This window comes from Podarcis cretensis (genome assembly GCF_951804945.1).
Source record: "Podarcis cretensis genome assembly, chromosome: 7".
NCBI classification, from domain to species: Eukaryota; Metazoa; Chordata; class Lepidosauria; order Squamata; family Lacertidae; genus Podarcis; species Podarcis cretensis.
In genome coordinates, this window is record NC_137176.1 from 31,970,943 (window position 1) to 31,983,749 (window position 12,807).

A 12,807-nucleotide genomic window follows, 5' to 3' on the forward strand; every position below is an offset into this window, starting at 1 on the left:
TTTTATGTTTAAATAATTTTTATTAAAGATTTTCCTTGTTTACAAAAGCACATGCATTGTCTCTTTCTTCCAGGTTGTGTTTTCTACAGATCAGTTACATTTGTTGTGAGACATTGGTGTTATATGCAGTATAGGGTTGGGAAGAAAAGAGGGAAAATGGGAGAGGGGGGTGGGGTGCTAAAGCTTATGTTCTTTCACCCAGTGTATGTGGGGGGGTTTTGTGTCAGCGTCACTTGGGTAGGTTCTCTTTCTATTTGCTTGTTATGTTTCCTTGGTGCTGAGAGAGGTTGGAGAACTTCTCATATGTGTAAACCCATATGTGAATTACCGTATGTGAATTATGTGAACACCCAAAACATTACCTATAAAATGGAATATATAATCTAGGCATATTTATATTTATATTTTACAGTGAAAAATTTGGGTTTCCATTAAAGCTGTAAATCTTTAAGACGTAGCACTTGATTCAGTAAACATCTATGGATGGCATTTCTGCAGAAAGCTGTTACATATAAGACTTGAAGGACTGCAGTGCAGGCTTCTCTTGCCAAGTGTGTGTATGATTTCTGAATTTCACTTAATTCCAAGTTCTTTAAAATATAAATAGAAAAGTTTTGGCTTGATTATTTTAGTATGAAAACCTAGCCAAATGAGGGAGTAGCCCCTTAGCACTGTTTAAGCACCATAAGGGAACTGTAAAACATAGAACAATGCATTCATTTTGCTTTGATGTTCAACAATAAAACTGCAGTTTTGTTGCCCAACAGCCGGTCTTATTTTAGAAAATTTATCATCCAAAGAAAGATGCAGGATATGTGATTCTAAACCTGTATTTTGCATCAACCCATAACAGCAACAAAGCTGTCCATTCATTTCACAGAGATTACTGAATGTTTGCTAAAAGTTAGCCAATTTTAAAAGGGCTCTTCTTGTATAACGGTCTTTAGGGGAAAATATAGTTAATACCTGTGGTCAGATATTCAAACATTGTATTTATTCTATTCAGGATGGGTCTCTTAAACTGCTGCAATTTCTTTTCTGACTTTTGTTTTTTAATTTTCAACCACTAGTTATTAATCAATTAAACTGGGTGTGTCATTAGCTTAGCAAATTGCTTACACCAACATCACCAACCATTTCCATGTAATTATTTTTTTTGGCCACAATCCAGCACAGAATTATGCTTGCTTATTGGATTGTGGTCTTCCTCCACAAAGGACTATCCACACTAGAGATTTAAACTGGCTGCTAAGGAACCGTGGTTCTGTGATGTAGTCTAATGATCTCTAATAGAATTTCTCTGTATCCCCACCAGACTACATTTTCAGGATTTGATGGGCAAAGGGAAGACATGCCTTAAAACTGATATATTTGTAGTGGCAGTTGTTAACAGTGATGCTATTCTAAACGAAATGCTTTCAATTGCAAACAAATATTAGGTGACATGCTCCAGCATCATGGGAGTTAAAAAGAAAAAAGCACACAGGGCACAATAACGAAATGAACCATATATTTTATGAAGAGCTATTTTTGCTAAAATTAGTATAGTATCTAATTTTGCATCACTCTGGGATTCTCATTCTAAAATACAAATGCAACTTCTAGGAACACAGGATGTAATAGTTGTCAATGATTTAACTAGAAGAGAAAATATTGACAATAACATATAGTATCAATAGGACTCTCAGTAGTCCTTAATTAAGATTATCTGAGCATATGCCCTTTCAGCAAAGATGCAATAAGTATTTAATAATAAACAGTTAAGAAACATTCCTGCTCCCTGGCCTCCAGCATCCAACAAGAGCCTTCCAACAGCAGAACGACACAGCTGAATATGACCTAGTGTTCTGGCCTCACAGTAGCCATGATTAAGGATTGTTTGATAATCCTATTGGCACACCAGGAAATATATTCTGGGCCTATGGATCAATCCAAGTCTCCAAATAAACTCTCCATGTCAGTGCTGGCCTCCTCAGTGTGGTTTTGCAAAAGAGAAGTGATTTCCTATGAGTCCCTTCTCCTGATGCTAGGAATTTCTGCCTGAATTTCTTCTTGCCTCAATTTAATATTGGCCCATAAAATATTAGTTCTGTTTTCATAATGCCAAGAAAAAAAGCATTTTCTCCCACTATGGGGCTGTTGTTATCGTTGCTGCTGTTGTTTGTTTTGTTTTGTTTTGTTGTTGTGGTGGGGTATTTTCATGGTATGCCTTCTAAGAGAGTTGTTCCAGGAACAACTGCTGCTATCTGAGAGGCTGACTGGTTTGCACACAATTCCATAGCTGGTTTAAAATAAACAGGGACATAATCCTTCGGAAATTAAGATTCAACAGATGTAAAGCAATGTCAGGCTCTGGAAAGACATAACAAAATTTATGCAGCACTCAAGAGAGAATCCAGGGAGGAGGAGGCTGCAGATTGAAAACATCACTTTGGAGTCACTTCTGATGTTTTATTCTTAGAGGACAGAAAAGTGCAAGGCAAACAATACGTCAGATATTAGGCTCATCAGCAGGAGGCACATACATAATCATTTATGGACAGTGTGTGTAGTTCCACTGAAATGTCGTTTGTGTCTTGTCAGAAATATCCTACTGGCCAAACATAGCTGTAGTTAAATGGTAGTCTATGCCACAATGTTAGGACATCCCCAAATGCTCTAAATATCGACAATACAGTAACAATATCTGTAACGTAACTTACCTTATCAATTGAAGCTTGGAATTTGTGAGGCGACTGAGGGATCAGAGTTGAGAAGAGTTGAGGCAATAGGGATGAAGCACAACTTTTTCAAGGCCTGGGATACTGGAAAGTAATACAAATCTTATGAGGAAGAGAAGCAAGCTGTTACCTTCTGTTATCACCGCAAAATGGTGATGCAGATGCAGAGCCAGTCGCAAAAACAGAAGCAGAGATGGCATAACCAGCAGGCTGACACTGCTGTCTACTGATAGCCATTTCCAAGGATGACTTAGGTAAGGTTTTTTGCCGCTGTTTTTTTCCTTGTGGCAAAGAGTTCCATATTTCAGCTTTCCTCAAGTTAAGTCCATTTGCTCTGGAGGTATTGAATTTGCTGGCGTAGAGGCTTTATTTCCTTTTACAGTGGTACCTCGGGTTAAGAACTTAATTCGTTCTGGAGGTCTGTTCTTAACCTGAAGCTGTTCTTAACCTGAAGCACCACTTTAGCTAATGGGGCCTCCCGCTGCCGCTGCGCCGCCAGAGCACAATTTCTGTTCTCATCCTGAAGCAAAGTTCTTAACCTGAAGCACTATTTCTGGGTTAGTGGAGTCTGTAACCTGAAGCGTATGTAACCCAAGGTACCACTGTATATTTTTTTCCTCTCAGAGGACTGTCACGCATTTCCTTCAACTTCTTCTCCCACTCTCCTTTCACACTCAGCTTGTACCTCATCTCCTCCACCCAGGAAAGGAAAGGAAAGGAAAGGAAAGGAAAAAGGAAAGGAAAGGAAAGGAAAGCTGCCAGTGTCTTCCTTCCTTCCTGAGTTCAAATACCCACTCAAGCCATGAAGTTCTTAGAAAGGTGGGATATAAATATTGTACTACTACTACTACTAGTAATAAAATAATAATAATAATAATAATAATAATAATAATAATAATAATAACAATGTAACTTATTCCTCCTATAACCCCTTTCCTTTCTATTCCACAAATTTTAAAAACAACCACCATATTTATTGATGATAATAAATATTAACCTTTCACCTCTCTTTCTAATTTCCTTCGATACCTGCTATGGCCCTTTCCCCTCAGAAGGGAGAAACTTTTCTTCTGTTCCCACTCGCCTGAACTTCCCTGTCTCCTGCCCACCTTTACTCAGATTGCAGTGAGTTTGTCGGTGCTGCTGTTGGTCTAAGCAAAAGGTTGTGGCGCAGCTGAGGGGCAAGGCAAGTGAGGAGGCCCTGAGGCCCACCTGAAAGCGGTCCACCGGTTGAGAAACACTGCCCTAGAATGGGACTGGATACTTGTGACCCCCTTGTGCCATGCAATTCAACTCTCTCTATTATAATATCCTCATCTATTAAAAGTCTTCAGCATTCACCTGCATTTGCTTGTCGTAAGCTATGGTGTATTCCTTTCCTGGCAGAGCGGCTATTCCTTGTTAACCGGCTGTATCAGACCCTCCAAGTGCCCCGTTTTTTTCCAGGGACATCCCTGATTTAGAGAAGCCACCCCAGTTTCTGATTTAATCCCAGAATGTCCCGCTTTTCCTTAGGATGGCCCTATTTTCATTGGCGAAATGTTGGAGGGTATGGAGGTACCCCCCCCCCAGCCGTCTGAAGACAATCCTATATGGGGAAGTTTTTAAAAAAACTTTTATTATTTTTCAATATATGTTGGAAGCTGCCCAGAGTGGCTGGGGCAACCCAGTCAGATGGGTGGGGTATAAATAGTAAAATTGTCATTATGGAATGGGACGTGCCTATTTTCATCAGAGAAATGTTGGAGGGTATGCTGTATGTGGGTTGAAGTAGACATATCCTGTATGAAGAGGTGGTTATTTGAGAGAGACCTCAACTAGTGTGTTTTTTCCTATGTAGATATTGTAGCTGAATTTTGGAACTTCATCAGTGTTTAATTGGCTATTTAAGGCAGCCAATGGGTTGATACCTTATAAAAATCATTAACCTTCTGATCTTGTACACACTGGTGTGCATTTTTTAAAAGAGAAGATCTTCCCATTTCTTTTTGCAATAGACAGCTGCTGTTGTAGTTTTGCAAGAAGGTACTGTATACAAAATTAGGAAAGATGTTACCTTTAATTAGGAGACTATCTGTTGGTATAGGAATATGCAGCACCCTACATCAGGCTAACCAGAATCTGGTATTGCTTGGAAGCTCAAATATTCCTGCACCAGCCCAGCCCAATTTTAATCTACCATCTTCCCTATTTTGTATTTCAAATGTCCTCTGAAAACAGCCTGCTGAGTTTTGCCTGTCATCTTCTCCTCCCTTCCCTCTAGCCTTCACCACCCCTTTTCAATCGTAACCTTTCACACACCCCTCCCACCTTCTGTCCTTTACAAGGACACAATATCTCCTTCCAAGTAGGCTTTACACTGCTTGTGTGAGCAGCTGACAAAGAGAACAAGTAATTTCTTAGCATTTCAATGTTGGGCTGCTTCTGGTTTTGTGAGTGGCCTGTGCACCTGTTGTGATAAGCAGAGCTCCCTTCACAGCCCAGTTGAAAAGAGGCCACTTCCCCCCCCCCACACCCTCGCTGTTTTGTGAATGCAAATAATTAAGAGAAAGGGTCGAAGCTGCGATGAATTCTTTAGCTTCACAAAACTTTGTGTTTTGATGGTCTAAAATAAAGGCAGCCCCCCCCCACAAGCCTCTACCTCAACTGTTTTGTGAGTAGCCTACAGAGAAAGTTTATAATACAATAAAAAGGGAATGACCAGCTAATTGAAGTGGATGTTTGCTTCTTCCAACAGAGTTTGGCCTGTACCGTATCGCTCTTTGGGGTGCCTTCCCCTCATGTGAACTTGCACGAAAGCTTCCAAAAACCTGTCAAGATAGCGAACGACTAAAGCCAGGGTTCCCCCTACCCCAAATGTGCCTCTGCTATTTACATTTCAGGTTTTCTACTTCTTGTGCCGCCTTGACAACTGAGCCAAGATGTTCATGGCTTTGGCATTTTGTTAGGAATTAGTGTGGCATTTGTATAAAGAGTGTGCAAACTTCAGCAGTCAGGGCAGCCCTCCAATTCACCTGTGTTGTCAGTCAGTTGGTATGTCAACTTGAAGACAAGGCAAAGCTTAAAACCCTGGAATTGTGACAAGTGCATTCAGTGGTCTGAAAAAGGCATGGTAGATGAAGAAGGAGAGGAGGGAGGGGGGAATAAAAGGCTGAGAAGGCTACCCAGCTGCCAACACAATGCAAGCAGAGGCTTTGGCTGCCGTTCAAAGCCACTCAAAATGAGTGTTTCAATTTAATACCAAATTAAAAGCAGGCAGTGTTGTATAGCACAGGGAAAAGATTATACATTAATACTTCCCCCACCCCCCCACTCCCCACTGTAATCTAAATGATCACACAAAAATAAATAAAAGTTAAGCTTCCCATTTCTCCCCCCCTCCTACATTAGCTCCCTTTCCTTTTCTGGTTTTTTTTTTTTTTGGTAACCCAGATTCTTTTGCGGGGGGGGGGGGAGAAGAGGAATGTTTAATGCACAGATTCATCCATGCATCTCTTACTTGTGCTTCCAAAGTCATTCTGCCTTACTTGCTGATTTTTTTTTTTAAATGTTCCATTGCTATAACTCTGCTAAAGCCGTACTGCAATTAAAAGATCTGCTTGAAAGTTGTAAGCTTGCACCCCGTTAAGGAGAGGGCTCACTTGCTTGAGGGGGCTTGTGTTCTGAAGAGCTGAACATGTAATATCCATAGAATATAACTGGTGCCTTCATTTTTTATTCCTTGTGTGTAAGAACATTTTCACAGAATGGACTTGTCCACACCCGAGTTTACTGTGTGTTTGCAGCTGTTTGCATTCCCATTTAATTTGCACAGTCCACATGACATTATCCTCAGCCATGAATCTCAGTGCTTTCCTGCTGTAAAATCAGGTTTACTGATATGAGGATAATCTGATAAACTGTGGGAAATCAGGTTCCAATCTGCTCCACTTTGGGTAGCAGACAATTTGTTTTAGTGTTTTGGGATGGGTGGAACAATCATCACTTTCTGCTACTCCACTTTCCATGTCCACTGCCTCAATGCTTTCATTTCTTTTCTGGCCATGCTTTTAACTGTTTTGGCACGCTCCTGACCAGAGCAAAGCCTTTTACATATTTTCTTTTGATCCCTCTGATTTGCACAAAACTAGAAAACTGCACAAGCAACCCATATTAAAAACTGTGTGCTGAAAAATTATAATTGCCTAACTATGATTTTGCACACTTCCTGGGTGGGGATTTTTTTAAACAACAACAAGGTGTGCATGCAGCTATCTGTTTGCATGCCCTGTCAGTACTTGATGAGCATAATAGAACTCACAGATTAGAAAGTGGGGACAAACACAAAAGGGAACACCTACTGGTATGAACAGGAATGACCTATACAAATTCAAGTGTGTGTGTGTGTGTGTGTGTGTGTGTGCGTGCGCGCGTGTGCTATTCTGGTCTAATTCAAATGGGTGAAAAGTGGATTACTAGATAAATAATGCTCAAATCTGGACAAGCCCAACATAAACTGTCCTTTATTTCACAGTTCCGAAATGTTTCTTGAATTCGATGTGGTGTTGTGACAATTCTTGTTTGTGGATGTTTGGCCAGAAACTAGGGTGGCAAAGTGTCATATTTTGCAGAGGAGAACCATCTGTTTAAATGACTATCCAATCCAAGTTTGGTTTAAAGATAAAAAAAACCCTGAGAAGGGAGAGCAAAAGTACCAAAGTCAACAGTACCTGAAGAGCAGGCACACTGTCCACTTAGTTAGTCACAGTCTTCCCTGCTCTGGTGATATGTAGTATTTCTATTTAAATTATAGTTAAAACCATCACCACACATCTGCAGATATAAATTAGCATGTGTACATTTTTTTTTGCAAATCAGTGTCCTCTTTTGCCCTGTTGTGCCCTGTAGTATATTCTTAGGGCTGGATTAAGTTGGCAAGTCCCAACTGGCTGCTGAATCACAGTTAAATGTAATGCAGAAAGATGATATGGCTCTACTTCCTGTCAGAAAATGGTAGCTGGGGCGGGGAGACTTAAAACAGTTTTGTTTTACAGAAAGGGAAGGGAAATATCAGAGACAAGCAGGAGCTTTGTGTATGGCAAGGGATGTGGAACCTTTCAGATGTTAGACTACAACTCCTGTTGCTCCTGGTCAGTAAACTTTTTCAGCAGGGGGCTGGTCCACTGTCCCTCAGACCTTGTGGGGGGCCGGACAATTTTTTTTGGGGGGAGGGGATGAACAAATTCCTATGCCCCACAAATAACCCAGAGATGCATTTTAAATAAAAGGACACATTCTACTCATGTAACATCACGCTGATTCCCGGACCATGCGCGGGCCGGATTTAGAAGGCGATTGGGCCAGATCCAGTATCCGGGCTTTAGTTTGCCTACCCATGCTCCTGATCGTTAGTCATCTTGGCTGATGCTGGAGGGAACTGGAGTCCAAAACAAAATGTTTTACATCCCTGCAGCACAGAATGGTAAATCAAATGGGCTATTCTGACAGGATATGCCTTGTAAATTTCAAGCTGATAGTATTCAGGTACTATTACATCTGTATCTCGCCCTTCCAGGACAGAATACAAGCTTCTTTGCCTCACAACTACCCAGTGATGTAGGTCAGGGATGGTCAATGTAATGCTAATCAGAAGTTTTGGGTTCCAAGTCCCATAATTTCTGAACATTGGCCATCCTTGCAGATGCTGATAAGAGTCCAAAAGATCTGAAGAGCACCACTCAGGCTACCTCAGCACAGATTTTCCTGAGAGAACATCACTGTCCCAAGGTCACCCAATGAATTTCGTGGCTGAGTGAATATTTGAACCTATTTCCCTATCCTACTCTAACTGCTACATCACACAGGCTCTTGCACCACATCTGTCTTAAAGGTAAAGGGGCCCCTGACCATTAGGTCCAGTCATGACTGACTCTGGGATTGCGGCGCTCATCTCGCTTTATTGGCTGAGGGAGCCGGCGTACAGCTTCCAGGTGATGCGGCCAGTATGACTAAGCCGCTTCTGGCGAACCAGAGCAGCGCACGGAAACGCCGTTTACCTTCCTGCCGGAGCAGTACCTATTTATCTACTTGCTCTTTGACGTGCTTTCGAACTGCTAGGTTGGCAGGAGCAGGGACCGAGCAATGGGAGCTTACCCCGTGGTTGGGATTCGAACCACCGACCTTCTGATTGGCAAGTCCTAGGCTCTGTGGTTTAACCCACAGCACCACCCGCATCCTACCAATCACATTATTGCCATTGTTTCAAGTGTGGAAAGACTTAATTCAGACATCCCATTCCCACTGGGGATAACGCTTTTCATACTGACCATGCTAAACACCCATTTGGCTTGAGAAGAAGTTTGAATACAGCATCAAAGAAATGTATCTGATGTGGGAAAAATGGGAGATGATTTCTTCTTCAGTTTGGTTAGCTAAAATGACTTTGATATGAAAAGGGTCTTGTTTAATTGCTTAGTGAACTTTATCAATCAACTTTATCATTTATATTACTGTTTGCTAAAAATTTGCAAATATACTAGTGACTCCTTGCTTGTGTTTTTTTATAGCTCTGCTATTTAGCTTCTTCGGTTACTCTACAGCTAGAATGTTCTCCCTTTTGTTCTCTTCTTATTTGATGTGATGGTGCCTACACAGAATTCTTTTGCATGTGCCCTTCTGCTGCTCTTTCCTAAAGAAACAAGGGATTTGTTTGAATTACTTTAATTGGCAACTACTTGTTCAAACACCTGAGTTCGGCCGAAACAGCTCTTTCATTTGTGTATCCAAACAATAATGGCTCTTCTCTTTATGTAGCTTCAGCTGCTATATTAATAGCCAAGGATTTATGGAACTCTACATTGCACTTCATCACAGATACCCAAGGATAACTTCTAAATGGGATTAGTGTGCTGTTTTTCAGATGGTATATTGAAACTCAGAGTTTTGCCATAGGAACACAGGTAGTTGATCGGAACAGGTGTGGAGCTCTGATTCACTTGTATCCTTTTGCCCAGTGGACTACACTGACTCTTCGCATAGTCAGCATGAGTAGACTTTTTACATGGATGTTGACTGACTTGTTGGTCATTTGATTCTTCTGGCCTATTCACATTCATCTAGACTTAGTTACAGCTTCAACATTTAATGTTGCCTGACTAATTTCATACAACCTTTAGAGCACATGGCAGCATTGTTTTTTCAGTCAACCTGTGCTGACTTATCATAACCAGTGAGACTTCTATCCATTATCCATTACTGTCAGCCCAGGCATGGCTTACCATAGGCTCAAAGCATAATTTAGTTGATTCATCAGAACAGTGCAAGACTGAATTTTTTCTGCTGCTTTCTAATATTCAATCTGGGTTTGAGCTGTGAGGTAAAATTAGAGAGAGGCAGAGGCCCAATCCGAGTCCCTAATAGAGTAGATTGATACTGGGCATGTCACACATTTGTTAGTAATCTACAGTTAAAGAAAAGGGTAACAAATAATGTATTTCCTAAGAAAAACCTGATTTATATGCCTGATTTATATGCCACACTATAACGAAAGTTCTCTGGGGGCTGACAACATAAAAAAGCACACCATTAGAATAAAAAGGCAATGTAAGCAACAAATAAAAACAGTACAATAAGATCATAACAGTTAAGCCAAAGCCAAGAGCAAATAAGTAAAACCACAGAGGCAAATCAATTTAAAATAGAAGGCAGAGGGATAAAATTTGTCAGGATTCAGTCTAACGCAGACCATGGAGAGACCTCTTCTGATGAAAAAGCTTAAGGACCTACAGAGAACCCCAGTCCTATAGAAGACCAGAAGGAACTCACAGTAGTAGCCTGAAGCGACCCATCTCTGGAGTGCCTTGCCTGGGGTCTCCAAGCCCTCCCCCATCCTGAACACTGTCTTGATCCCCAATTCTCCCCCATCTTCCTGCAGACGTCAGGAGTAAAGACAGCAATGGACCCTAGAGGAAGCCAAGAGTTGCCAGAGAAGAGCCTGTTTCGCTGCCAGATGTCTCTCTTGTCAGGGGTCTACTCAGTAGAAATGGCCTACCTGGGTCTACCTGGGTCTGATTGGGAGAAGAGAAAAACCTGCCTGCAAACATTAATCTAACACATAATCTAGTAGCAGAACAGCTAGCTATATAAGTCTCCAACTGACCTTTGGCAGGTTCATGCCACTCTTTTGAACTCATCAGTCTCTAGTGTGGGAAATCTTCCTGGCTCATCCCCTGCCGCATTCCTGACTCTGGCTCCAGACTTCACACCAGGTTATGGATAAAACTCCTCAGAGCTAAGCTAAACTGCATGTGATCTGAAATGAAGAAAGGAGGGGGAGGGGAAGCTCAAGTATGGCTGTGTTGGAAAGGCAGAGTAATTCCCCTCACCTCCATTTAAAAACAACAGACAAGAAAAAAGAGACAGATTTGTATGTGCTACTGACTGAATGTAATCTGAGATAAAGTTAAATGGGCCATAAATCTCTTGCTGGAAGGAAAAGAATTTGGGGGCTGTGAAAAGAATGTTGCAGAGATTCTGGGAGTTGGAAAGGAGTATGACATCTGCCCATCTTTTCCTAGGCTGAGGGGGAAATGGCGAAGATCTGCGACATGTTTTTACTAGTGAGACAGAATGGTTTCTAGCACACTGTCACCTGTTCTGAAACATTAAAGCAAGGAACGGAGAGATAAGACCAGGGGTCAGCAAACTTTGTTCGCAGGGGGCCAGTTCACTGTCCCTCAGACCTTGGGGGGGTCAGACTATATTTTGAAGAGAAATAAAATCCCCCCGACTCTCCCCTCCCTTCTCCAAAGCACCGGACGAGCCCCTGTGTGTTGCGAGCAGCAGGGGCTGGCAGCGGCGGCAGGATGATGAGCGGCACGAAAGGGCTGGCTCTGGAGAGGGCAGCTTAAAATGGCGCCCAGCCAACCGCGGCTCAACAAAACCCACCCCCTTCCTCCTCTAGGCAGGGCGGGGGAAAGCCAGGAGGAGGGAGGGAGGAGGCACCACCACAATGTGTGTGTGTGTGGGAATTGAAATGGTGCAGAAAAAAAATATGGCACAGCCCAAACAAACAGAATCCCCATGCCAATCCACGCAGCGATTCCTGGACCGTCTGTGGGCTGGATCCGGCCCCCAGGCCTTAGTTTACCGACACATGGATAAGACCTCTGAGAAACTTCAAGATTCCGTTCTGTGGCTTCCACCCCAAACCACGATGGGAGAAAACAACAGCTGAGAAGGGAAAGAGACAACACCATATATGGACAGAAGGAATCTCCATGGATATAACAGTTTTCACACGCAGGACAAAATAAAGATAATAGTTTGAGTTTCTCATTTGAAGCTTTATACATTTATATATTGTAACATCATGAATGGAAATAATTATGTAGCTGCTGACTAAGGGATTATTATTATAACTGAAATGTAACTGACATTAATTAAAGATTATGGAACACAGTGATATAAGATTGGAAATGCACCCAATCCACCATGTGGGGAGCCACTTTAACTAAAATGTATTAATTGGAAGTTGATTGGCACTTTGATAATTGTATATTTTGGGAATTAATTGTTGTTATAATTTGGCTATTATTGGGAGTATGTTGAAAAACTAATTTAAAAATTTACTTTAAAAAGAAGAAAAGAAATGGTAAACAAGCAGGATTCATTCCAGAAAAAAGCTGGTGGTTTTTATTGTCCATTGAGACTTCCTAATGGTGCTATTAGTGAGACTGATTAAAGCAAGAAATTATAGTGAAAAGGCCATCAGATGCAAAAAAAGTAAAAAAGTACTGAAATGGATACATGCAAACAGATTTACTTTTATCTGAGTTCTCGTTTCTTTTCTTTTCTTTACGAGAAGGAAGGCAAACTTGCAGTCTGGTTCTTTTCCTTCCTGTCCACCCTGTTAGATGGCGCTGATGGATTGATTTCCATTGTGGCACTTATTTGTTATTGTAAGTCCATATGTGTACAGATCCAAGTGTAAGATTAGGTTCTCCCTCCATTGTTAGGGACAAGCCACTCAGTTCATTAAACCTCCCTGATTTGCTCCACCACCTGCTCCTCTCTTCTCCTGACCCTGAAGACCCTGACCATTTATTTT

At 41.6% G+C, this 12,807-nt stretch overlaps 2 long non-coding RNA genes across 2 annotated transcripts in view; one reads left to right on the forward strand and one right to left on the reverse strand.

Annotated features, from left to right (window-relative positions):
- On the reverse strand, window positions 1-3,942 carry LOC307219822. Its single transcript, XR_013840582.1, has 3 exons — window positions 3,718-3,942; window positions 2,703-2,804; window positions 1-2,352 (listed from the first exon to the last, which is right to left on the reverse strand). It is a non-coding gene; the product is annotated as an uncharacterized lncRNA (long non-coding RNA).
- LOC307219819 overlaps window positions 3,485-12,807 on the forward strand; it is a 24,671-nt gene continuing 15,348 nt past the window's right edge. Inside the window, exon 1 of the long non-coding RNA XR_013840579.1 lies at window positions 3,485-3,539. This is a non-coding gene — a long non-coding RNA (uncharacterized lncRNA). The remainder of the gene's footprint in view (window positions 3,540-12,807) is intronic.